Below are 26,132 nucleotides of genomic sequence, written 5' to 3' on the forward strand. Positions count from 1 at the left end.
TTTACAGTAACTAGGTGCGCTGAAATGACCCTGGTGAAACTTTTACTGACATGCATCGGGCCATTGCTAGGGGAGCAGCTCAGGGGGGTTGAGTCCCAAGGCTTTTCTGCCACTTCCCAAAAACAACAGCAACTTTATTTTACATAGCAGCTAGAGATCCTGCAAAGCAGGGTGTTTGTGGGAGCACAGACAACTGCCATCTCGGTCCACTCAGGAGTCTGTGCTCTGAGGTGTACTTTTGCAATCTAGCAATGCCCCTAAATGAGACCAAGTGATCAGAAATTAATTTCTGCATGACAGCACTGCTGTTAAAGGGGCAGGGAGCAGTTGAAAATGTTGACAACACTGTTCCGGAGGTCCCGTAAGAGCCAGGCTGCTGGATCAGCCTATCTAGGGCAGCATCCTGCTCTCACACTGGCCAACCAGATCCCCAGTGGGAAGCCTTCCGCAAAGCCTGAGCACAACAGCGCTCTCTCCACTTGTGGTTCTCAGCAACCTGTATTCAGAGACAGAAAACAACATTGGTGGCCTTCTCCCCCATGAGTTTGCCTGAAGTTATTTTAAAGCTTCATTAACCCCTAAATTTTGGGTTCCTTCCAAACTGATGCCAAAGTTTTGTGCTGCGAATCACGTTTTGTGGCGTAAACGTACACACCCCAAAACTGAGTAATTGGCACAGCAAACTGGGGTTACAAGTTAACATCCAAAAATCCAGCGAAACAAATGCAGAACTTTAGCCTCAGCTTGGAGCAGATCCAAAATTTTTGGGTTACACATTAATGAAGCTCTGTTTTAAAGCATCCCATGTTGGTGGCTATCACTGCCTCTTGTGGGAGCAAGTCCGTTTTTGTTTGTTTGTTTGTTTGTTTGTTTGTTTGTTTGTTTGTTTCATTTGTATACCCCCCTTCAGCTGCAGATCTCAGGGTGGTTCACAGCATAAAAACACAACATCCATTAATAAGAACAAGAACAAAAACCATTGACCCCTACCCCCTCCGACAAACATATTTAAAAGGATGTTAATCAGCCAAAGGCCTGGTGGAAGTAGAACGTTTTAGCCTGGCAACTAACTGTAACCTAACCATGCACCCTGTTGAAGAAGTATTTTCTTCTCCCATCTCCTCCTGGCTTGGTCCAAGCGCCTTTCAGTAACTCACAGTGCTGGATCCCCTCTGAGCTCCAAATATATATATAAAAAAATTGTCCAGTACTCCTTAGAGACCCACTAAGTTTGTTCTTGGTATAAGCTTTCGTGTGCATGCACACTTGCCAGCCCTTTGTAAAATGGATGGCACCTGGGGAAAGCTTAAGAAGGGCTGACACACCCACTGATTAAGAAAATAGTTGCCAACAGAGGCATCTTCCAGAGTACATCCCTTAGGGCACCGACGCCTATTATCATGCTGCATCTTGTGAGGCTAGCTAGACACCCTGCGATGCACTGCATCTGACCTGAAGCTCTTCTGGCAGAGGTGCTGAGAGTCTGAAATCGGAGTGCCAGAAGTCCCCCATCCCTGCCTAGAACAGAGGTGAGTAACTTTGTGGTCCTCCAGATGTTACACCCATCAACCCTTGCCATTGGCCACATTGGCTGAGGTCAGTGGCGTAGCGTGGGTTGTCAGCACTCGGGGCAAGGCAAGTAATTTGCGCCCCCCTAACCCGTGGATTTGCGCCCCCTAACCCGTGGATTTGCGCCCCCTAACCTGTGGATTTGCCCTAACCCCAGATGTTGCGCCCGGTGCGGCCGGCCCCCCCTGCACCCCCACGCTACGCCACTGGCTGAGGTTGATGGAGAGTTGCAGTCCCAACAACATCTGGATCAGGGATAGGGATCCTTTGGCATTCCAGAGCTTGTTGGACTGTGCCACCCATCAGCCCAGCTGGTTTGGTTTCCTGGATGTCCCTGGTGCTTAACTGTTAAGTAGCAGATGGACAGCAGCTCTGAGGTCAATAGCTGGTTCAAGAACGGATCTTGGAAGCAAGAAGGAAGAGTCTCCCACTCCTCTCAAGAGGAGAAAAACAGCAACACTTCTCTCAGCAGAAGAGGAAGCAGAGCCTGCACAATCCACAAGAAATTCAGCATCGCCGTACTAACTGGAAGACACAATTGCCCTCACCACATCCTCCTGAAACAACAGGTCTTGGAGTGGTAGTGATGTGTTTTAATGTGATTGAGCTAAGCCTATGAGGACAAGAGAGGGAAAGAAGCACCTGCCTCTCTCTTCTACACATTTCCCCATCTGGAAGCAGCAAGATCCCAGCTCTGGTTTCCCCCAGAGCTTGGAAGTGAATGAATGAATGAATGAGTGCATCCCCTCTAAAGCAAGAAAGGCAGAGTGAATTGCGGGAAGGAAACAGGCCTGCCTCATGCTGGGGAGCAGCTGACGCAAGGCAAGGAGGAAGAAGCAGCCTCAGAGGTCAGAAGCATCCATCTAAAGAGGCTTATGTGGAGGGAACAACACATTGCTTCTTGACATTTTACTGCTGAAGGCTAATCCTGTGCATCTTCACTTGGAGGTAAGACTCACTGTTCATTTCAAAGGTATTGGGAACTGCCCTGCAAACTAATGCTAAAGGGTGATATATAAATCAGTCTGGAATGAAACGGCAGAGGTGTTGGCGGGGGGGGGGGGGGGACACAGGATTTCTATAATTGCATGCAGACGGCCCCAGGTTCAACCCCTGGTATCTCCAGTTATTAAAGGATCTTGTAAGGCGAGGCTGAGATGGAGAGGGAGAAGTGTTGGATCCATTGCCTGGTGGAGTAAATAAAGCAAGGCCAGCTGGGTCAATAGGTGTGGATTGGCACCAGGCAGCTCATTAGGCTCATTAATCTCTGGAGAATGGTAGCTCCTGGCAGAACATCTGTTTCCTATTCAAAAGGCTTCAGTTCCAGGTAGGGTTAAGAGTGATGCCCTGCCTGAAATCCTGGACAACTGACAGCTGTCAGTGTAGGCAAATGGTCAGACTCATAAGAGTTTGCTGGATCAGGCCAGCAACCCATCTCGTGTGGCATCCTGTTCTCACAGTCGCCAATCAGATGCCAATCAGAAGCGTTGCTGCCTCTGACCATGGAGGCTGAGCAAAGCCATCCTGGGTCTTGACCTCCCATGGCAATAACTTCAGGTAATAAGCAGCAGGGCCTTTTCTACTGCAGCCTAGTTTCCCCCCAGGAAAGATACATGCTCAGTGGTGTCATAGTTGAAACCTCTCCAGTCTCCACTTTCAGACCTGTAGGGAATTATTTGCTCCCCAATAACTAGGATTACTAGAAAAACCATGCAAGCAAGGTGTTCTTGTATAGATGTGTCTTCAGTGCTGGGAAAATACCCTGGGTAGCCCGGAACAGACCACAGAATCGGGAAACCAAATAGACGGACGTTTATTTAGGCATTGCAAGGCCAGTGTGACACAACCTCAGGCAGCAAGCAGTGAGGCATGGCACACCAACTGCGAAAACAGTACAGTACAGGCATTTATACACTTACAAGCAAAGGAGCAGGCGTGTCCCTATATGGCAGTACTTCCTAATAATCATAATCATAATAATAGTAATAGTAATAATTTATTTATACCCTGCCCATCTGGCTGGGTTTCCCAAGCCACTCTGCTAGCTTATTGTGGCTTAATCACAAAGCATAGCAACTTTCTTATATTTCATTCCTTCCTTTGTCCTCAACAGTTATAGCAATAGATGTTTTGCACATGTCACTCCGTCCTCGTCTCATGGCTCTCTTGTGCACACAGCCTTCATGTTCCAACCTTCCCCTGCTCAGCCCTTCTCACACGCATTTCGATTTCCCTCCTATAATTCCTGTAACTCCTAATAATTATCCAACAAGACCGTAGGCAGGACTGTCTCTCCAGCAACTGGTATTCAGAAGCATCGCTGCCTCCGACTGTGGAGGTAGAACACGGCCATCAGATTTAGTAGCCACTGAGAGCCTTTTCCTGCATGAATTTAAAGACAAGTTGGTGGGCATCTCATTCCTGGGTTAAATAGACGCATGGGTGTAGCCAGGATTTATATTGCTGGGGAGAAGAGGGGGCAGGATGTCATCATCCCCTGTCAGGCTCTGCCTAGCAGATCAGAATGAAATGTCTCAAACAACAGTTGTTTTAGTACTTTCTTTTGACCCCAAGTGCTCAGAAAGAAATCTGTCAAAATCTTCATTCATTTGAAAACTAGGAAATTAAATAAAAAATTAATATCAGGGGCTGCCTTTCATGCAGTTTACAAGTATATTTTGCAAAATTACTAAGAAAATGTCTTTTTCATCTTATTTTTAAAAAAATCTAAACTAAAACAAGTTTTCTTGGATTTGATGAAAAACTTTTCCTGTGTACTTAAGCTTATTATGGTCAAAGGGTTAAAGCTCCAAACCTTTTTCCTGGTCTTTAGCAAACTTTCCTTTTACAATTTAAACCCCCCCCCCCAATTATTAATTTAATGGGCACAGTCTAACTGCAGAATATTATTTTACACACTGTATAAAGGAACACCATACCAGCTTAGCTGAGAGTTTGGCCCACTGAACAGGGCATTATTCTGAGTAGGCCTCTGTAGGATTTGTGCTGCGAGTATTCTGTAGGAATAGGAAACATTGGGGGAAGGTTTTTTAATGGAGGGATTTAGTGGAGAGAGACAGAGGTCATAGAATCATAGAGTCAGAAGGGACTATGAGGGTCATGTCGTCCAACCCATTGAAATGCTATGTGTGGTTCGATTCGAACCAACGACCTTGAGATTAAGAGTCTCATTACCAACTGAGCTATCTGTCAGGTGGAGCGCTGCTTTGTGTTTCTGGAAGGAGAGGCAGCCAGTGAAGCTGTGGACGGAACTTGGCTCGGTCAGCAGAAGAGACTCTCAAGGTCGTGGGTTCGTGCCCCACATTGGGCAAAAGATTCCTGTATTGCAGTGGGTTGGGCTAGATGACCCTGGATCCCCTTCCAATTCTATGATTCAAACTGTTCCAAGGAAGGGGCAGGCTGTCTCGGACACGTGTCATTTTGCACGGTGGTGCTAGCGCTGCCCGCTTCATTCACACGATGCTGTTCGCTGGGCAGAGGTGCCACAAGCGCGCTCCTCTGTCATCTAGCGCCTTTTGCCTCGAGGAGGCGGGCGCAGCTTTGCCCCCCCCCCATCGGCCCGCCCCCTCCGGTCCTCGCCACTTGATATTGCTGGCCGCCCGCCCTCGATTCTCCTTTCTGGGATTTGCTGGCTGCTGAGCTGCGGGAGGCGCCGGATCTGCGCTGCTTTGGCTGGTGAGAGGCGGGGACAGGGCAGTGGGGCGCGCTGGGCTGCTGGAAGCCGGGGAGGGAGGCCGCGGCTCGTTCTCTTCCCCTCTCCTCACTCACTGACTGCCGAGTAGCTGCCTCTTTTGCAAGCGGAGTGCCGGGTTGCGTCAGCGCCTCCCTACCGGGAGCGCGCCGACCAGCCAGCCAGGAGTTCAACAGGTGTAGCTTCGGTTTCCCGCGAAGATTCGGGCGCTATAACTTTTTAGGGCTTCCTCCCGCCGCCTCCTTTGCGCGGTGAAGCGCGCTCTGTCCATGCTCAGACGCACACAGACACAAAACCCCGCTTCGTAGAGGCGCCGCGTGACCTTCCCCCTTCCCTGAAAGAAGGTTCCGCATCTGGAGCAAACTGCGCCCTGGTGCCCCGCAGGTGGGAGGGCGGTTTGGGTTAGCTTGCGGCTGCCCCCGTAAATATCTGTCTGCAGGGCAGAGGGGAGTGGGACGGCATCGAGCTCGCTCCGGGAGGTTGCATCATCCTTCTTTTCCCTATAGTTTAGGGAGTAAGATCCGGTTGTGAGAAAGATCTGAGCACGCTTCTCTCTCATTCCACACCTTTTCCTGCCGACATCCTGGCTTGAGTTTTCCCTGAGCTGTTGTTGATGTTGGTTCCTACTCCAAGCAGCAGACATCCTTATTGGCGACCAGGGCTGCTGTCCTCACTCCAAATTCACCACCCCTGCCCTGCCCAAAGCAACCCCTGCCCTTTGGAAAGGTGGGCAAGGCAGTTGTAGACAGAATGTACCTGTCCCCGTATCTTCTATGTATGTTTGTGTCTCGCCCTGCAAGAGTGAAGTTCGGGTTGGGGCGCTTTGGGATGAAAAATCAAATCAGATTCCTGAACATGGCAGAGGCAGCCGCTGTAAGGAGACTTGCCAGGATTTCGGAGAAGGGGAGAACAGTAGCCAAGACAGAGATCGTATCATTCCTGGAGCATTTTCATAACAACTGCCAACCCCTTCTATTGTGTTCACTCCAGATTACTCTGCCTTAGTTTGCTTTTTTTGTGAGGGTCTGATTTAACTGATTCTCCTAACCTGCCGAAATGCCCGCCCCACCCCAAAATAATCATGGAACGCTGATATACCAGTCACCCAACTTTCCTGTCCATCAGTCTGATGCTGCCGGTACAATGTTATGTATGCATTTTTCATTGCATTAATTTCATACATGCGCATTTTCTTGTTGGCCATCTTATTTATATCTTGCTTTTACACTTGGCTATCTTATCTATATCTTGCTTTTACACTTAAAACTCTACCTCTGTGCCTCTACAAAGAGAATACTGGGAAGACTCTGCTCGTTGACCAGAGGATAGAATCATAGAGTTGGAAGGGACCCTGAAGGTCATCCAGTCCAACCCCTGCAATGCAAGAATCTCTGCTACAGCATCCATGACAGATGGCCACCCAACCTCTGCTTAAAACCTCCAAAGAAGGAGAGCCCACAACCTACCTGAGGGAGACCGTTCCACTGTTGAACAGCTCCTAGTGGATCTCGGGGGTGGGAAGAGAATGCAAGCAAGCCCAGTGGACGTTGGCTTGCCTCTATGGACCCTTCAGTCGTTGCTGGCTGCACAGCCGGACAACACCTTTGTGAGGAACCAACCATGTTGTCATAAAAAAATGGCAGGCTGTCACATCCTCCAGAACTCTTCATTGCAAAGAGTAGGAGGGGGCGGCGGTTGAGGAAAAACAAGAAAGCAAAAAACTACAGATTTGGGCGGGGTGTTGATTCAGACTGTCCAGGCCGTGGGAAATTCCTTGTCCAATTTCTGGCTTTCAGCTGCTAAATTAAAAAAGAGTGTGGGTGCGGGAACTGAGCCCTGCCTGGAACAGCCCCTGGCACTATTCGGTGCTTCTGGCTGCAGCAGTTGCTTGGCTGAGTCCTGTCTCCGTAGGGAAGAGAAGGCAGTGCCTCCCTTTGCTGCCTCTGTATTGTTGTACGTAGCTCAGTGGGTAGAGCACAGCGCTGATAATGCCAAGGTTGCAAGTTCAGTTCCCAAATGCATTGCAGGAGGTTGGACTAGATCAGCAAACTTTTTCAGCAGGGGGCCGGTCCACTGTCCCTCAGACCTTGTGCGGGGCTGGACTGTATTTTGAAGGAAAAAAATGAACAAATTCCTATGCCCCACAAATAACCCAGAGATGCATTTTAAATAAAAGGGCACATTCTACTCATGTAAAAACACGCTGATTCCCCGACTGTCCGCAGGCCGGATTGAGAAGGCGATTGGGCCTTAGTTTGCCTCCCCATCGACTAGATGCTCCTCAGGGTCCCTTCCAGCCAGTGCCAGATTTATGTATAAGCTAAACAAGCAATAGCTTAGGGCCCCACTCTCTTGGAGGCCCCCCAAAAAATAAAAGGAAAAAAAAAACGGATGTACATTTACAAAATTTTAAGTTAGAGCTTAATAGTTATTTCACTATTAACATCCTTCTTAATTGTATTTCACTACAGTGGTACTTTGGTTTACCACCATAATCCATTCTGGAGGTCTGTTTGTAAACCAAAACAGGTTGTAACCCAAGGCGCACTTTTGCCAATGGGGCCTCCAAAAAAAAAATTGTTCGTAATCCCCCCCCCAAAAAAACGGGTTGTAATCCTAAAAAAGGTTGCAAACTGGGACATGCACTTCCAGGTTTGACGTGTTTGTAATCCAAAATGTATGCAAACCAAGGTACCACTGTATTAATATACTTCTTAATTGTATTTCAGGTCAACAATTACTTTGATAAAATACATATTTTGTTATGTGCAAATGGCTTTAGATACCTATTAGGTCCACAAATTACCATATAGCATATACAGTGGTACCTCTGGTTGCGAACAGGAGACCTGAGCAGAACGCAACCTGTGTCTGCGGGTCGCAATTTGTCACTTCTGTGCATGTGCATGACATCATTTTAAGCATCTGCGCATGCGCGAGCGGCGAAACCCAGAAGTAACCCGTTCCGAAACCTGAAAATATTTAACCTGAAGCAAACATAACAAGAGGTATGACTGTATTCAACACAAAAAACAGTGACAATTTGTTGTTGACAAAGGACAGCTGGACATATAAAGGGCCCCATTACCTCCAGTAGCTTAGGGCCTCATCAAACCTAAATCCAGCCCTGCTTCCAGCTCTACAATTCTACAGTCCTGTTATTCTAATCCACAGGTAACTCCCAGTATGAAACGTGCCCTCTTAAAACTGGTGCAGTTTTATACTGTGGGGAAAACATTCACAATACTCCTCACTTGAAGGAATATGCCTCCGAGCACCATTGCTTTTATGTAGGTCCTGCTTGTGGGCTTCCTGGGGTAATCTGGTCAGTCAAGAGGAGGAAAGTGCTGGATTTAGAGAGCTGTTAGCCTGATCCAGCAAGCTGCTCTTAGATTCTGGTGAAATCCTGCTTACTGAATGTGCTAGAGGCATGCTCTCCAGCAACTTCTGGACTCCAGCTCCTGCCAGCCCCAGCCAGTGTGGCCAGTGCTCAAGGATGGTGGGAGTCATGGTCCAGCACCATCCAAAGGGCAGCACATTTTCCCGTCTCTGCATTGGAGGGTAGCAGCTTCCAAAATCCCTTTGCAAAAAACAATTGTCCCCTTACTGGAGGCAATGCTAATATCTGTGTTCCTTAGATACACTTGGCCTTGCTGGGAAGTAGCAGGCCGGATCCCAATCCTGAGGCTCTATTGAGAACAGGATGCATGAACAGGTCAGGGGGCTTCCAGGATGAGGAGTGGCTCAGTGGGGCATTGGAGTAGGTTTAAAGGGCGCTTGTGGTGCTAGCCTCAGGATCCCATCTCGTCTGTTTATCCTGCTATTGTTACCTGTGGCACTTAAAACTCCTAGGTCTTTTGAAATCAAGGAAGGGCGGGGAAAACCCTTTCATCCCTGTGTTTGAGCACGACTTCTGCTCAGGTTTGCACCCTGGGGGCTACTTCCTGCCTGTGCCTGCCATAGCTTGGTGACGAAGGATCTGTCTGGCATGCAGAAGGTCCAGTCTCCAGGCAAAGCTGAGAGAGCGCCTGCTCTGAAACCCCAGAGAGCTGTCACTGCAGATAGCTCCAAGCCAGATGGACTGTTGGTCTGACTCCACATAAGGCAGCTTCCGATGTTCCTCGGCAGTGTGGTAGTGGGGAGCAGAAGAGGGTCAGTTGGCAAGCAGGGGAAGAGGAACTGTAACTGTACCCAGCATTCCTCAGTCTATTTGTGCCCAGGAATCAGAGTACAGTACAGCAGACCTGCTCCCAGCTGCTTTCTGACTTGCATTGCTGTTTCCTCTCTTCCTAGAATATATCTGTGGGGAAGAAGTGCTTGATATTAACTAAGCAGCAAGTAGCTTTTGAAAACAGCCAGGTGGGTACTTCCTTTTGCTCCCAATTCAGCTCTGCGAATGTTTCTCCTGTTTGTTCTTATCCCTATTGCATGACTTCCACCGATAATATCGGGATGAGCTGAGCACTTTCTTGGTTGCAGGAGGGGAGACTGAGCCCGTGTACACACACACACACACACACACACACACACACACACACACCTCCTACTCAGTCAAGCAGGAATTTTTGTAAGCCTCTGAATGACACTAAGAACACTTCAGGAAATTGTGTGCAGTCCCAGCCAGGTGTGTGTTTGTGTCTTGGGTGCTTGGAGTGTTAAGTGCACCATCTCCCAGAATTTTTAATAACTTGTGAGATGAAAGAGCCAGTTGTACAGATGATACTCTTCTTCCTTCTAGCAAGGGAACAAGGGTGGTTTAGATCTTTTCTTTGGTCCTCTGCTTCAGATCTTTCTTGTGGAGCAGCTGACTTTAAAGCAGACCTCATTAGCACCGCATTATAGATTAGCTCCTGGAGGTTTCAGAGAGTTGGGCAAAGTGCTCTGAAATGCCTCAGAGCTGCGGTTGAGTAAATAGAGCCCTAGTGGGAAGGAATCCCTTCTGGAAATTGCTCCAGTTTGAAGGCTAGTAGACTAATCTCTTCCTGGTTTGGGTTTTTTAACATCTCTATGGTCTCTGCCTTCCTCAACATGAGGATGATGGGTGGCTTGAATTCCAGCTCCCATCAGCCCCCTGCTAACCTGGCAAAGAGCCGGGAATTATGGAAGTTAAAGTCAACATCTGTGATCTACAGAGCAAATTGAGGGGCGGGGTAATGGGTGAATGCAGTTCTTTGCCTTGAGGCACTTCTTGTTGAGTTGTTTAGTCATGTCCGACTCTTCGTGACCCCCTGGACCAGAGCACGCCAGGCACTCCTGTCTTCCACTGCCTCCCACAGTTTGGTCAAATTGAGGCACATTTACAATCTTTTGAAACACAGTGGTGCATGCTTAAACTTTGTTTTAGTTAGGCTTGAGAGCCAAGGATTTTCTCTCAGCCATTCCTTAGGGTCTATAGCATACTGTGTGTCATTTATGGCCTTCCTGAGCTGGAGTGTGGATCAGTTAGGTTGCTAAGCCAAGTGGCAAGGAGAATGCACTTTTACGAACATGGGAAACTGCCCTATGTTATTGCTCCACCTAGCTTGGTGTTGTCTGTACTGACTGGCAGTGTCTTTACAAGGCTTCAGGCAGAGGATTTTCTCCTTGCCACACTTGGTGATGCTGGCAGCTGATCCCAGGACCTTTTCCAGGCCAAACACATGGCTCTGCCTCTTAGTTGCAGACCTTCCCCTTGGAGGGAAGTTCTGCGAGTGGGAGAAGAAAACCCAGCAACCTCTCTTAATCTCTCTGCAAGAGACATGACACCAGCTAGGACCAGCCAGTGGCACTGCGTGACTTGGGACCCACCCAAAGCACATTTCATTCCGTGCCCTGAGTTGCCTCCAAATGTTGTGTAGCCTGTAGCTTAATAAGCCATGCAGAGGGCCGTGTGTGTGTGTGTGTGTGTGTGTGTGAGAGAGAGAGAGAGAGAGAGAGAGAGAGAATCCTTCGCAGACTTGTAAAGCAAAACAAAAAAATTTCCTTCCAGTAGCACCTTAAAGACCAACTAAGTTAGTTCTTGGTATGAGTGTATCTGAAGAAGTGTGCATGCACACGAAAGCTCATACCAAGAGCTAACTTAGTTGGTCTTTAAGGTGCTACTGGAAGGAATTTTTTTAGTTTTGACTATGGCAGACCAACACGGCTACCTATCTGTAATTGTAAAGCAAAGTTAAATGAGTTGAGCAGCTGCAACAGAAGGAAGAGGGCTTGCTTTTCATCTTCAGTGACTGGCTGATGCAGTTGGCTGCCTCTTCCTGCAGCTCCTTGTAACTGTCCAGGACTTTTGCCCTCATCAGTTCACGCTCAGATGACTCTTCCTCTGTGACCATCTCTCACTGAGAAAGAGGCCGCGGTAAAAGTGTAACTGCTCAGTGAATCATTCCTGCCCAAAATGGGAACCAGCGAATTGGCAGGGTGATGCCCCAGTCTGTCACGGGGAGTGTGGCTGTGCCTATCCTACAGGCTATTACTGGGCTGTTCTTTATCTGGTGTTTCCGACAGGGCTTCCAGAGCAGCAGGAAGGGTCTTGTCTGCAGGGTAGGGACTGCTGCTCTCCAGGGAAGAGATTGGCCTGAGGTTCTATGCTCTTCTCTCAGAGTCTTTGCAGGGTGGAAGCCTAAGGCACCAGGAGTGGGAACCTGGGAGGGTGACTGGAATAAGCGGCAATTGGCATATTGAGGGCCAGACCTGACACCTGTGGCCAGCTGCAGTGGGTGCAAGCCAAGCACCCCACAGGTTCAGGAGGGTTCCACACACTTCTCTCGACCTTCCCCCAGTGGCCCATAGACAATGGCAGCAAATCTCTGCTCTCCCCTGCAGTGGCTGCCCACCACTTTTACTGACCTGAAATGCAATGCCTTTGCCTATATAGCTCGGTGATTTCGGCATTGCATGGTGACCACCATGGAGAGGAGCCAAGCTTGGTTTTTATTCAAAAGTGCATTGCCACTGAAGTGCTGCCCAGTGGAGAGCGGCTGGCAGGAGAGTCAGTGGGGTGGGGAGGTATTGCATAGAGGTGGCCATGTTGGGGTGGCAGTTGTAATGGCAGCACTGTGCCAAGGAACCCCTGAGATCTGGCACCAGCTCTGCAGCAAGGGCACTTTCAAGGCTTCAGCTCCTCTTGAACATGGCGATTTCCAGTGTTGCTCTTCCCACAGCCAGCTCTGCTTGTCCTGAAGGTGTGTGTTGTTTCCTTAATAAGTTACGCCTCATGAACGGCAGCCATCATAAGGAGACCACCTCTCCGTGTCTGCGCCTCCCTGTTGGGACTCACGATGGGAGTAGCAGGTGGTGGAGCTCTTCAGGGGGTCTGGCATTGCTTGGGCTTGGCAATTACGTTTCCCTCTGGAGCAAACAGATTTAATGAAAAGGAGCAAGTGGGTGGGGGGAGGGACTGAAAAACAAGCAAACAACCAAGACCTGTTTCTTGTATTTTGCAACTTTCATTATTGCACCTGTGTTATTTTTTTAATCAACACATCTTTTTATTGCACAGCACTGAGTTACGGTCTCAAAAGTCCTCCTGATCAGGAGAACAAACAAGGAGATCTAAGAGCTGAAAATGCTAATTCCACAATAAACCAACTTTTCAGTTAAGCTTTTAATTTTAACCCATCCTGTCTTCAGGAGATTATAAGATAATGCATTTGGGAAGAAAACTCTGAAACGAACCATTAATTCTTGGTACCCGCAAGACACCCCTTAACCGATAACCCATGAATCGTGCTTGCTTGCCAAAGTCTAGATTATTGTCTTTGTCTCCATAGCTCATTAAAGTGCAGCTCCCACATTCAGGTGAAAATTGCCAACTATTTCTCCCTCTGTCTCTGTCTCTCTTGAAAGGAATGATGGTTTGTATTTCTGACAGCATCATGCCACTCAGGTGGCTTACCTACCTCTGGCCTGCTTTTGCTCCCCGAACCTTAAATCCCACATGTAAATACTGGGAAACAACCAATATAAAGGGAAAATAAGAAATGGGAGGACATTTTTATATATTTCATTTATTTCAAAATATTTGGGCAAAATCTTCCCAATGCAGCTTATAGCAGAGCAAAGACATATAGATTGTAATAAGACCACAATCCAAAACTAAAAATAATTGCTATTACATTATTAATACTTTGTCAGGTTTTCCACAAAGGTGTCTGAAAGCGACTAACAAGTAGAAACAAGAAAATTATGAAATATTAAAAATAATTATTAAACATTGTATAAGCATTGGGGCAGTAAAACAGTAGCACTTGAAAACAACACAGGAACACTGCATATTAAAAAGCAGTGTTAGCAGGGAGGAAGTGTTCAGACTCTTGTTTAAAAGTCACTAGAGTCAAACCTTGGTTTCTGAACGCCTTCGTTATCATGTGTTTTGGCTCCCAAATGCCAAAAACCTGGAAGTAAATCTTCTGATTTTCAAACGTTTTTTGGAACCTGAATGTCCGACACAGTTCCGCTTGAGTGTGAGAAGCTCTTGCAGCCAATTGGAAGCCACGCCTCAGTTGTTGAACATTTCGGAAGTCGAACACTCTTCCGGAACGGATTACGTTCAGCAACCGAGGTTTGACTGTAACGTAGAAGCCATGCATACTTTGCTAGTGAAGGAGAGCCATATGCACCTGTCTCTAGTGGCCACAAGTTTGATGGCAGGCCCCCATGCAGGGCCTTTGAGGTTAACCTTAAGGCCTGAACTGGTGTGAGTATCCAAATAACCTGGTCCCAAACCACTCAAGCCTTTAAAGGTGAACACCAGCACTTTAAAATGGGCCAAGAATCAGGACATGAACAGCAAGCCAGTGTAATAGGTGTTATGTGCTTTGAATAGCTAGTCCAGTCTTTGTCAGCCTGGTGCCCTCCAGATGTTTTGGACTTCAGGTGTGGCTGGGGCTAACATACTCTCCAACATTTCTCTGATGAAAATCAGGACATCCTATTCAACAACTCTTGTTGTTGTTGTTGTTGTTGTTGTTGTATTCAACAACTGTTGTCGTTGTTGTTGTTGTTATACCTCGCCCATCTGACTGGGTTTCCCCAACCACTCTGGAAGGGTTCGAACACATATAACAACATAAAACATTAAACATTAAAAAAACCTTCCCTACACAGGTCTGCCTTCAGATGTCTTCTAAAAGTTGTATAGTTACTTATCTATCTCCTTGGCTTGGGAGGTGCATAATTGAGCCATACCCTCCCACATTTCTCCAATTGAAATAGGGACGTCCTAAGGAAAAGCAAGATTCAATGAGAAACCAGGACAGCTTCTGTAAATCCAGGACTGTCCCTGAAAAATAGGGACACTTGGAGAGTCTGGGCCAAGGAGAGTTATCGTCCTAGTTGTAGTTCTGTTGTGGCCCAACAAGCATCTGAGCAGCTGTATTTTGCACAAGGTAGATTTAAAGAGCATCTGTCCAAGGCAGACTTGAATAGAATGTGTTGTGGTCATCTAGTGTGTGTGTAATGATGCAAGGACCACTTCCTCCAAATAGCTTTCTGTAATTCTAGAGAGCCGCCAGCAAAGGCTTTGCTTAAGGAATGGGTCTGGTATCCAATCTGTATGTTTCATATAGCTTTGTGAAGAACCCAGAATTTGAAAGGCATATTGTGTTTGTGTAGCTGGCAGCTTTGCTTTTTGGCTGCAGAACTAAATCAAGCTTGCTCCCTATTTGTAGCCCAGTGAAAAGATCTAAGTTGTTATGGAGATTTTGGCAACCCTGTTTCTAGGCCGCCCTGTGCATGGGCATGGGCTTGCAGGGTGGAGTGCTGTGCTGTCACCGCCACCCAAATTAAAAATCAAAATCCCTGAACATAGAAAAGTAGGATATAAGGGGATTTCTTCAAATATGGAAGGATCTGCCAGCAATCTAAAGTGATAACAGCGCAGAAATAGATTTAGACCTACAGAGCAGCCTAACATTAGCCAGAGAATGGGCCTCTGATGCCAACAGGGAAAGGGAGGCACAGCTTCTGGCTCCTGCCAGTCACAGCCTTTTCTTGCTTTCTTACCCCAGGCTTCCTTTTCTTCGGCAGTAACCAAGGTTACGCTAGTTTTCAGCTGGAGCTGGGGCCAGGCAACCATGACCTTCTCTGGTGCTTCCTTCTGCTCAAGTAAAATTATTATCTATTAATAGGATCAGATGAGCATTGAAAGGCACAATTAACTTCCTTGCTCTGGCGGTGAAATGTGAGTTCAGTTGCTCTTCCGAGGAGGAAGCGTTTAATTATGTGTTTTGCCAACCCAACTGCCATCCTCGTAGATGAGCTAGGGCACTTCTGGGCACTGATTGCAGAGGGACAGCATTTTCCTTTGGCACCTTTCCCTGTTCTGCTCTGTCAACTCCATCCCTTCAACCAGAATTTGTATGATCACAGAAGCTGCAGTGGTGCCTTGATGTGAGCAAGGCTTCTCTGGGTAGGAGGCTGGTAGTTTAATGTTTTCAAAGTGGTGGGAAGTTATGAGGCAAAGCTCCTGGGTTTACTTCTCCTTTGGGTGGGAGAGCACTGTGAGTTGTCTTGGATCCAACATCCAACATGCATTGATGAAATCTTATATAATCAAAACCCATTGAAAAAGCCTGAAAACACCCTGTTCCACCCCCGTTCTGCCTTTTTAGAGATTTTTCAGTGATGTTTTTATGATGTCTCCAGGTCACTTTGGGGTTCAGTGCGATGCACATATACACAGTCGCACACATATTGAATGCACATAAACTGGGGGCTGTGTTGGGAAACTGTGTACGTGCAGCTACTCACACAGAGTCAATTAAGGTTTGGCAGACAGCCAGACGGCAATCAGAAGGAGTAAGTCTGCCTGGTGATAACAGAGGCATGGAGACAGCTCCCTGACTGGTCAAGCTCTCTCAAGGGAGTGATAATTAATGACCTACTAACTGGTAGTTCGTGAGTTCAGAAGTTCAGTGGTTCAGTGTGTCAGTGAGTGTAGGAGTTGTGAGTCGTGTCAGAGAGAGCTAGCAAAAGATCCGTGTTCTGTTCCTGTAAATAGTCCACTGTATATAATAAACACCTAACTACAAGTTCCTGGTTCCTGCTTCGTCTATCCTGTCTGCAGCCAAGTCGCCAATTGCGTCTGTGGATTCTGCATGCATTCTGCTAAGGTCCTGCAACTAGTTGGAAAGTTGCAAAACACCAAATAGGTTTTGCCAATAGGCTGCCTGTATGCTATTTGTATAAACGTTAAATGTTGTTAAAGATAGCTTATTAACTTTGCTCCACTAAACATAATTTGGTTTCCCCCACAGCATTGCAGTTTGCATTGAAATGCAATTTGCAAAGGTGGTGATTAAAAAATAATAATTCACCAGTGAATGAAATGAAGACGATGGTGCTGAAATATGGTCACAAAATATGACTTAAAGATGCTGCACTTTGAAACCAAGTGTTGCGGGCAGAAATTTCTAAGCAGGTGGAGCATTCTGCAGATGGAATGATTTCCTGTTGCTGCTTTTCACGAGTGGCACTACTTCTTAACGACTCTTTTCTTCCATCTTTGCCCTTTTCCGACTCTCTTCTTCACAGCCCTTTCTTTCATCCTCATTTTCATTTGGTCTCGTTCTCTGGATGGTGACTTGGCCCAGCTCTGTGCTATTGCTTTGCAACAAGGACTAGATTGAACCTGGAGAACCTGCCCCTTGAGATGGTCCTCCAGCTGAGTCCTTTCCACCCCAGCTTGCTGTGGGCAGGTGGGGAGATAAATGGCAGCCCGCCCTGTCTTCTGTAGCAAGCCCATTCAGGTTAAAGTGAGCAGGCTGCTGCATCTCTCCAAGGTTTGCTGCTAACTCTTAATACGCTTGTTGTTTATAATCCTTTGCTTTGTAGGGAAGGGCCCCCTAATGATCCATAGTGGACTCTCTGGCACACTTCCACCTGCCCCAAGTATCCACAAGGCACAACCACTGAATTAGAAACACCATGAATTAGAGACATCTCTCCATATGAACTGACCCAAACCTTGCACTTGTCATCTGAGGCACTTCTGTATGTCCCTGAGAGGTTCGGAGAGAACACAAGAACAGAACTTTTCTGCAGTGCCTCCCCGACTGGGGAATGCTCTTCCCAGAGAGGCTCGCCTGGCACCATCATTGCATGTCTTTAGATGGCAGGTGAAAATGTTCCTCTTTACCCAAGCCTAGGCTATTAAATAACTTATGGCCTCTTAAATGTTGGGGGGGGGGGCGGGGAAGGAGATTGTTAGTATGACTATTTTGTTATTATGCTTTGCATTATGTCATTATTATGCTCTGTAAAATGTGTTCTTAATGATGTACAGCACCCTGGGAGCTTTTGATAAAGGGTGGTATATAAATTGAATAAATAAAAATAATAGAATAATTGGATTGAATAGTTGCAGGGTACCTCCAAGGTACTTCATGGATCACTGCCTTGCCGTGGCGAAGGGGCTTGAAGAACTCAGAGAAGCTATGAACTACGCCGAGCAGGGCACACAAGATGAACAGGTCATAGTGGAGAGTTTCGACCAAACGTGATCCACCTGGAGGAGGAACCGGCAAGCCACTCCAGTATCCTTGCCAAGAAAACTCCATGGACAAAGACACAGGCATATAAAAGTTATGACGCTGGAAGATGAGCCCCTCAGGTCGGAAGGCGTCCAACATGCTACTGGGGAAGAGCGGAGGGCAAGTACAAGTAGATCCAGAGCTGATGAAGCGGCTGGGCCAAAGCCGAAAGGACGCTCAGTTGCGGATATGTCTGGAAGCGAAAGGAAAGTCCAATGCTGTAAAGAAAAATATTGCATAGGAACCTGGAATGTAAGAACCATGAACCTGGGTAAGTTGGAGGTGGTCAAAAATGAGATGGCAAGAATAAATATTGACATCCTGGGCATCAGTGAACTAAAATGGACGGGAATGGGCGAATTCAGTTCGGATGACCATCACATCTACTACTGTGGGCAAGAAACCCGTAAAAGAAATGGAGTGGCCCTCATAGTCAACAAAAGAGTGGCGAAAGCTGTACGGGATGCAATTTCAAAAATGATAGAATGATCTTGATACGAATCCAAGGCAGACCTTTTAACATCACAGTAATCCAAGTTTATGCACCAACTACTGGTGCTGAAGAAACTGAAATTGACCAATTCTATGAAGACTTACAACACCTTATAGAAGTGACACCAAAGAAGGATGTTCTTCTCATTATAGGGGATTGGAATGCTAAAGTAGGGAGGCAAGAGATAAAAGGAACAACTGGCAAGTTTGGCCTTGGAGATCAAAACGAAGCAGGGCAAAGGCTAATAGAGTTCTGTCAAGAGAACAAGCTGGTCATCACAAACACGCTTTTCCAACAACACAAGAGACGACTCTGCACATGGACATCACCAGATGGGCAGCATCGAAATCAGATTGATTATATTCTCTGCAGCCAAAGATGGAGAAGCACTATACAGTCAGCAAAAACAAGACCTGGAGCTGACTGTGGCTCAGATCATCAGCTTCTTATAGCAAAATTCAAGCTTAAACTGAAGAAAATAGGAAAAACCACTGGGCCGGTAAGATACAATCTAAGTCAAATCCCTTATGAATACACAGTGGAAGTGAGGAACAGGTTTAAGGATTTAGATTTGGTGGACAGAGTGCCTGAAGAACTATGGATGGAGGCTCGTAACATTGTACAGGAGGCAGCAACGAAAACCATCCCAATGAAAAGGAAATGCAAGAAAGCAAAGTGGCTGTCCAACGAGGCCTTACAAATAGCGGAGGAGAGAAGGCAAGCAAAATGCGGGGGAGATAGTGAAAGATACAGGAAATTGAATGCAGATTTCCAAAGAATAGCAAGGAGAGACAAGAAGGCCTTCTTAAACGAGCAATGCAAACAAATAGAGGAAAACAACAGAATGGGAAGAACCAGAGATCTGTTCAAGAAAATTGGAGATATGAAAGGAACATTTCGTACAAAGATTACCATAATAAAGGACAAAAGTGGTAAGGACCTAACAGAAGCAGAAGACATCAAGAAGAGGTGGCAAGAATACACAGAAGAATTATACCAGAAAGATATGGATGTCTCGTACACCCCAGGTAGTGTGGTTGCTGACCTTGAGCCAGACATCCTGGAGAGTGAAGTCAAATGTGCCTTAGAAAGCACTGCAAATAACAAGGCCAGTGGAAGTGATGGTATTCCAGCTGAACTATTTAAAATTTTAAAAGATGATGCTGTTAAGGTGCTACAATCAATATGCCAGCAAATTTGGAAAACTCAGCAGTGGCCAGAAGATTGGAGAAGATCAGTCTACATCCCAGTCCCAAAGAAGGGTAGTGCCAAAGAATGCTCCAACTACCGCACAATTGCACTCATTTCACACACTAGCAAGGTTATGCTTAAAATTCTACAAGGAAGGCTTAAGCAGTATGTGGATCGAGAACTCCCAGAAGTGCAAGCTGGATTTAGAAGAGGCAGAGGAACCAGAGACCAAATTGCAAACATGCGCTGGATTATGGAGAAAGCTAGAGAGTTCCAGAAAGACATCTACTTCTGCTTCATTGACTATGCAAAAGCCTTTGACTGTGTCGACCACAGCAAACTATGGCAAGTTCTTAAAGAAATGGGAGTGCCTGATCACCTCATCTGTCTCCTGAGAAATCTCTATGTGGGACAAGAAGCTACAGTTAGAACTGGATATGGAACAACTGATTGGTTCAAAATTGGGAAAGGAGTGCGACAAGGCTGTATTTTGTCTCCCTGCTTATTTAATTTATATGCAGAATACATCATGCGAAAGGCTGGGCTGGATGAATCCCAAGATGGAATTAAGATTGCCGGAAGAAATATCAACAACCTCAGATATGCAGATGACACAACCTTGATGGCAGAAAGTGAGGAGGAATTAAAGAACCTTTTAATGAGGGTGAAAGAGGAGAGCGCAAAATATGGTCTGAAGCTCAACATCAAAAAAACGAAGATCATGGCCACTGGTCCCATCACCTCCTGGCAAATAGAAGGGGAAGAAATGGAGGCAGTGAGAGATTTTACTTTCTTGGGCTCCATGATCACTGCAGATGGTGACAGCAGCCACGAAATTAAAAGACGCCTCCTTCTTGGGAGAAGGGCAATGACAGGCCTAGACAGCATCTTGAGAAGTAGAGACGTCACCTTGCCAACAAAGGTCCGTATAGTTAAAGCCATGGTTTTCCCAGTAGTGATGTATGGAAGTGAGAGCTGGACCATCAAGAAGGCTGATCGCCGAAGAATTGATGCTTTTGAATTATGGTGCTGGAGAAGACTCTTGAGAGTCCCATGGACTGCAAGAAGATCAAACGCATCCATTCTTAAGGAAATCAGCCCTGAGTGCTCACTGGAAGGACAGATCGTGAAGCTGGGGCTCCAGTACTTTGGCCACCTCATGAGAAGAGAAGACTCCCTGGAGAAGACACTGATGCTGGGAAAGATGGAGGGCACAAGGAGAAGGGGGCGACAGAGGACGAGATGGTTGGATAGTGTTTTCGAGGTTACCAGCATGAGTCTGACCAAACTGCGGGAAGTAGTGGAGGACAGAGGTGCCTGGCGTGCTCTGGTCCATGGGGTCACGAAGAGTCGGACACGACTAAACGACTAAACAACAACAAAACCTCCAAGGGTCATCCAGTCCAACCCCCTGCAATGCAAGAATCTCCACTAAAGCATCCATGACAGAGGGCCATCCAGCTGCTTAAAAACCCCCCAGGAAGGAGAGTCCACAACCTCCCGAGGGAGTCTGTTGCACTGTTGAACAGATCTTGCTGTCAGAGGCAGTAGCTTGCTGCTCCTCAGCAGTCTTCTCTGGCCTTCTGCTCTCCTTCCACGCCCACCAAACTCCATACCCAGCCAGCGAGTTCTGCATTATCAACTGCTTTTTCTCAATCAAACTAAAAGGCTTCCTTAAAAAAAGAATAACCCACCCCCACGTTTATTTAATATTAAAACAAATCCTAAAAAATATGTAGGAACACTAAAAGGCTTCCTAAGCAGCTTAGCCAGCCTGTTCCCACATCTCTACTGAGGAATATGCTGCTAGGCAGTTTTGTCTGGTAGCTGTCCAGCCATCTCATGTGAGCTCCTTCTTGGATTCCCTCCCTCCCCCCCCCCCCCGTCAAGCAGAGCTTCCCATCCTTCATGACGGCAGCAAGTAGTGGCCTCCGGTCCTGGCTGACCAGCACTGGACTGTTTCTAGGGTAGTAGGATTCCTAGACCAGAGCACAGCAGGCAAGTTTGCTTTTGTCTTTCTAGAAATGGTGCCATGATCACGGCAGCCTGGAACTGCTGAGTGTGTGTGAAGTCAAACGGTTACGTAAAGAAAAACAAACCAAAGCTGCTGGCTTTTGTAAGCTGTGTGCACTTGACTGTCTCCTGTTGCACTGGAGTGTGTGATTCTGGAGGTTTATGCTAGGCTTGGTTGCAGGGGGATGGGAGGACGAAGCTGTCCTGGTGTGTGTTTGTCCAGCGGTTCTTCCCCTCCCCATGCACAGTAATTTCTGGCCTTGGCTGAACAGGCACTTTGGTTTGTGGGAAGAAGCGGTCACTGGTAGCCAGGGGGCAAAATCTTAATACTTCCACCTGCTGAGATCATTTCTGGGCACTCTTCCCACAACAGACCCAGGCTTGAAAAATGTGTTTCCTCACATAACTTTTTCCATTTTTATTCCGTTCTGCTGGAAATGGAAGTTTGCGTTCCTTTGGCTGATGACGAACATCCATCAAGGTGACACTTCCCCTCCTGTTTGTCAGGAGCCAGGAGGGTGACACAAAGGACCAAAGCAATGTTATTGCAACTCCCACGCTAACAAGATGCTTCCTTAACATTTCGGCTTCAAAGGGTAAACTCTGGGTTCCATCAGAAGAACCCTGCAGTCCCCAATGGTGCTGCCTGTGGCCATGATCCGGATGTTAAGGAACTCAACAGGGAATTGTTAACCCACCAAGGGTTCATAGCAGACAGTTACACATATATCCTCATAGCCAGCTCCTCTTCCTGCTGCTCATTTGCTGGGTCAATGTTTGTTTGTTTGTTTGTTTGTTTGTTTGTTTGTTTAAAACAATTTTCACTAGTTTTAAAAATAAATACTAGAAGCATTAAACACTTATCCACCAGTACATCTAATGGTGTTTGTTCTATCTATTGACTTTAGACATAAGCTTCCATATTCAATAATAGTCAAACGTATTACTTAACGTAACCTCTCCACTGAGAAGATTGAGCAGTTGGTATAACAAGGTCTTGATTTGGGTTGGGTCTTGTTTGCAGCTAGATCCCCTCTGTTCTTCTGAGTAGACCATTCCTCATGAGGGGACCTCTGGCGACAGAGCCATCTGGCAGCTCCTATGGAGGCTCCAGCATTCCAGAGGATAAAGGAGTTGTGGGCTTCCCATAGGCATCTGGTTGACCTTTCTGAAAATGGGATGCTGGACTAGATGGCCCACTGGGCAGATCCAGCAGCCAGGCCCTTCAACCAAGTCCACTGTAGCCTTTACTCCTGAGGCCTGGGGGGCAAATCACATCAAGGCAGGGCTTGGGATGTGGTCAGAGAGATTCCTAGGAGGCCAAAGTGAAGCATCCATGTTGTGGGTTCCTTCACACCCACAGCTGTATTAGGGCTTTCTGTGGGGCCCCAATCCTCTTCTTCTGAAAAGATGCTCCTGGGTTCTGGGATGTTAGCTGGCCAACTGCAGAGGGCGTCTCTTTGTTGATCTTCTCTTTGTACCTTCTGCATGCCAGTTTCCTTCCATTGATGTAAAAACCTATTTCTGGGTTGGGAAACATTCTGCACATTTTCTGTGTCTCTAAAGGAGCAGGAAAGGGAAGGAAATAAACCAGAGGTAGATCCAAAAATATTAGTACTGGCTTCACTGTTGCCAATATCTTTTTCATAGCTAGTTTTTGGCTGGTGTTGCACCTGTGATTCCTTCTGCCAGCCACAGAACTGTTAACGGCACAGGACTTTCCTTTTAGTTACATGTTGCCAAGTCCTGGTTTTTCTATGCTTTCACTTGTGGGTTCTCCAGGATGCTCATAAATAGCGCTTTTCCCTGTTAGCAAACAAAGCAGATGGTCTGATAGCAGATGGAGATGGTCATTAGTCTTCATAGATCAATGCTGCAGAAAGAGGAAACGAGAGGGCCTCTGCTTTGCTCTGTCTCCCGACAGTGTAATCAGTCAGCTTGATAGACAGGCTGGGTAGATGGCATCTTTATTGATTCCTTGGGGCAGCACAGATGATGGAAATTCTGCAGTTGGCTGGTTATATACAACAAGCAGGACCTGCAACAAAATGTTGCTGAGTTGCATCCCACTAAGCTGTAAGGTCAGAGCTGGTTAAATGTCAGCATGGTCAGGCATCTGCTAGACTGGAGGCTCACATCCCAGCACAGGGTCCACTGGCAAGAGCACCCTGGACCTGCTGCAGTGTGTAGGTAAACTCAATTGAGGGAGGGGTGTCAAGGGTGTCTTGCCTAAAGGGTCTCCAAAATCCAGAGCTGGCACTATGTTCAAGCAAGCCAGTTCCATTTCTCCCCTGCACACTCCTACTTTCCCCATTCTTAATTTGCAACTGATACGCAGTGTTCTAACAGCTCCTGGAAGCCACACTGTACATGCTTCATTCTCACTGGGCTCTTTCGGGTGTTGTAGAGAGTTGGCCCTTTTGTTTCCCAGTGTTGTGCCTCTACATACCATGAGGCTTGCTGACCTACCTCTTTTTTCTTCCTCTGTTGATACTCAGCCTATTGAGTTTTGCAGGATGGGTTCTAATAGGTAGGAGAGGATGTATTACCGTAATTACAATTTATCCCTACAGGCACCCACGTGTGTGGGTTGAATGGAGTTTTGAAATCCCACCATTGGCAGCAAAATTAAAAGCATAGGAATTAGGCTATAAAACCTTGCTTTGAGCAAGTCCAACTAACAAAGTAAGCTGGCTTCCCTCTTCTTATCCCGCTTAACAAAGAATCAAAACAGTAAGTAAAGTAAGTTGAAGATATTTTTTACTTCCTTGAACAGCAGGCAAAAATAATTCCAGGTTAGAAAATGCATAGTTGAATTCTAAAACAGAGTCTACAATCAGGGAGACATCCATCTCCATCGAAGACATGGTGAAGGAGATATCCATCTTTCCATCAGAGAGTTACTGACAGGAAGGAGAAGGTTTTTTATTTCTCATTTCTTCCTGCCACTGGAAGCAGGGAAAATGACACCACACAGAGCTCTCTCTCCACTAAATGCATTTCTATGGTTTGAGTCTGCCTATCTTGAATTTATAGCTCTGTGGTCATTAGCCCCTAGACTTACTAATTAACAAGAACAGGGGTGCCAACTTGAATAAAATATTGGGGGGGAGGTAAGCCCCACCCCACATAATCCATCACAAGATGTGGCGCATCAACCTAGGGGGGGCAGCCTTGGGACCCTAGGAGCTGGCTCGCAGGAACAAGAATATGCACTGTTAGTTTTTTGTTTTGTTTTTACTACAAATCTCCCACAAGTTTGCTGTTAGAAGGATTACAGGGAGATGTTTCCCCTGCTATAAAAGTAGTTATTTGGAACTGAAGCAGTTGGGGTATATTCATACTTTGATGTTCCTACAAATGTTAAGACTGTGCACCCCTTGCCTGGTAGCCTGTGATAGGTAAGAATTGCTGTTGGGCAAGCAGGCAGGGAAGCCTTTGAAGAGGAGCACAGTTTGGATCCTTACAGCAAATCAACTTAGGTGTGCTGCATTTCCATGGTAGAAACACTGGGAAATGGAATGGAAATGCTTTGTGGGAATGGAGTGAGTTGAGAATTTGGGGTTTCACTTGTGCTGATACTAAGACCGGGCAGTGTGGATGTCATTAGCCCAGCCTTGTAAAAATAACCACTCTTCTGTTTGCCTGCGATGAGACTGTTATGATTTGTCTGAGCCTAGTGCAAACTTTTCACAAAGAGCACAGATGAAATCCTTTTTATCTTTTGAAAAACAGACAAGGAAAACCTAGTTTGTGTTGAGCAAGCAGAGGATTGGCTGGTATCCTTCAATTTCTTCTGGGTCTCTTTGTTTTGGATTCCTGGGGGGAATTGTAGTATGGAGGTTGAGGGGAATTGTAGTATGGAGGGTGCCCCAGAGCTTTAATTCAAGTTCTCTGTCTGTCTGTCCTAGAGAAGCATCTGATACAGAAACTCCCTGTTCAGAATGCTGCTGGTGTTTTTAGTTCCGGACACTCTTTCTGATTTGGTTACATCAATTCTGGGAAGACCAAGAAGTGCCACATAGGACATATGGGCTGATTGATTGGTTATTTAATTTCTTATTCCACTTAATATGTTAAAAACATTTCTAAGCGGTGTACAGAAAACTGAAGCAACAACAGACAACTTAAACAAAATATTACAAAAATGCACAGGTAGATATAAAAATGTTACATTAATTAATACGAAGTTAGAAGTACTGTATATATAAGTCACTATTATTTCGTTGATATTGCTTACATTAATTTATTCAATTACATCAGGATCAATGAATTTATTTTTGTCAGTGACAGCCAACACCTTTTCTTCTTTTTCACTCTTACTAAATTTGCCATCAATCAATCAATCAATCAATCAATCCATAAGCATTATCTACAACTTCATTCCTTGCCTCCATGGGATCACTGTCTTAGCCCAAGCTCCATTGACACGGAGCTATTTCCCCCTCTGTGCTTGGTTAGGTGGGATTGAAACCACCTTGTGATTTCAGTACTTGTTAAGTTGCCTTCATTTATTTGTGAAATCTTGAGAGCTCTTTTTTTAAAAAAAGATGCTGCCTTTTGCATCTACACAGGATTTTTAACAGCAGATTCAGGAATGTGGGGTGCAAGTTTTGTCCTGTGCATCATGTGCCAGACTTAACAC

At 46.4% G+C, this 26,132-nt stretch overlaps 1 protein-coding gene across 4 annotated transcripts in view; it reads left to right on the plus strand.

Moving 5' to 3' along the window:
• The first annotated feature begins 1,857 nt into the window (after positions 1 to 1,857).
• SLC7A3 (solute carrier family 7 member 3) overlaps positions 1,858 to 26,132 on the plus strand; it is a 36,861-nt gene continuing 12,586 nt past the window's right edge. For 2 of the 4 annotated variants that reach the window (XM_028715125.2, XM_028715128.2), the window contains exon 1: positions 5,143 to 5,265. The gene's annotated coding sequence lies outside the window, so the exon portion shown is untranslated. Of the gene's footprint in view, positions 2,518 to 5,142; positions 5,266 to 9,574; positions 9,641 to 26,132 lie in introns of those variants that run through there. The other 2 variants (XM_028715126.2, XM_028715127.2) reach the window with 2 other exon arrangements.

This window comes from Podarcis muralis, chromosome Z (genome assembly GCF_964188315.1).
Source record: "Podarcis muralis chromosome Z, rPodMur119.hap1.1, whole genome shotgun sequence".
In the NCBI taxonomy this organism is placed as follows: Eukaryota; Metazoa; Chordata; class Lepidosauria; order Squamata; family Lacertidae; genus Podarcis; species Podarcis muralis.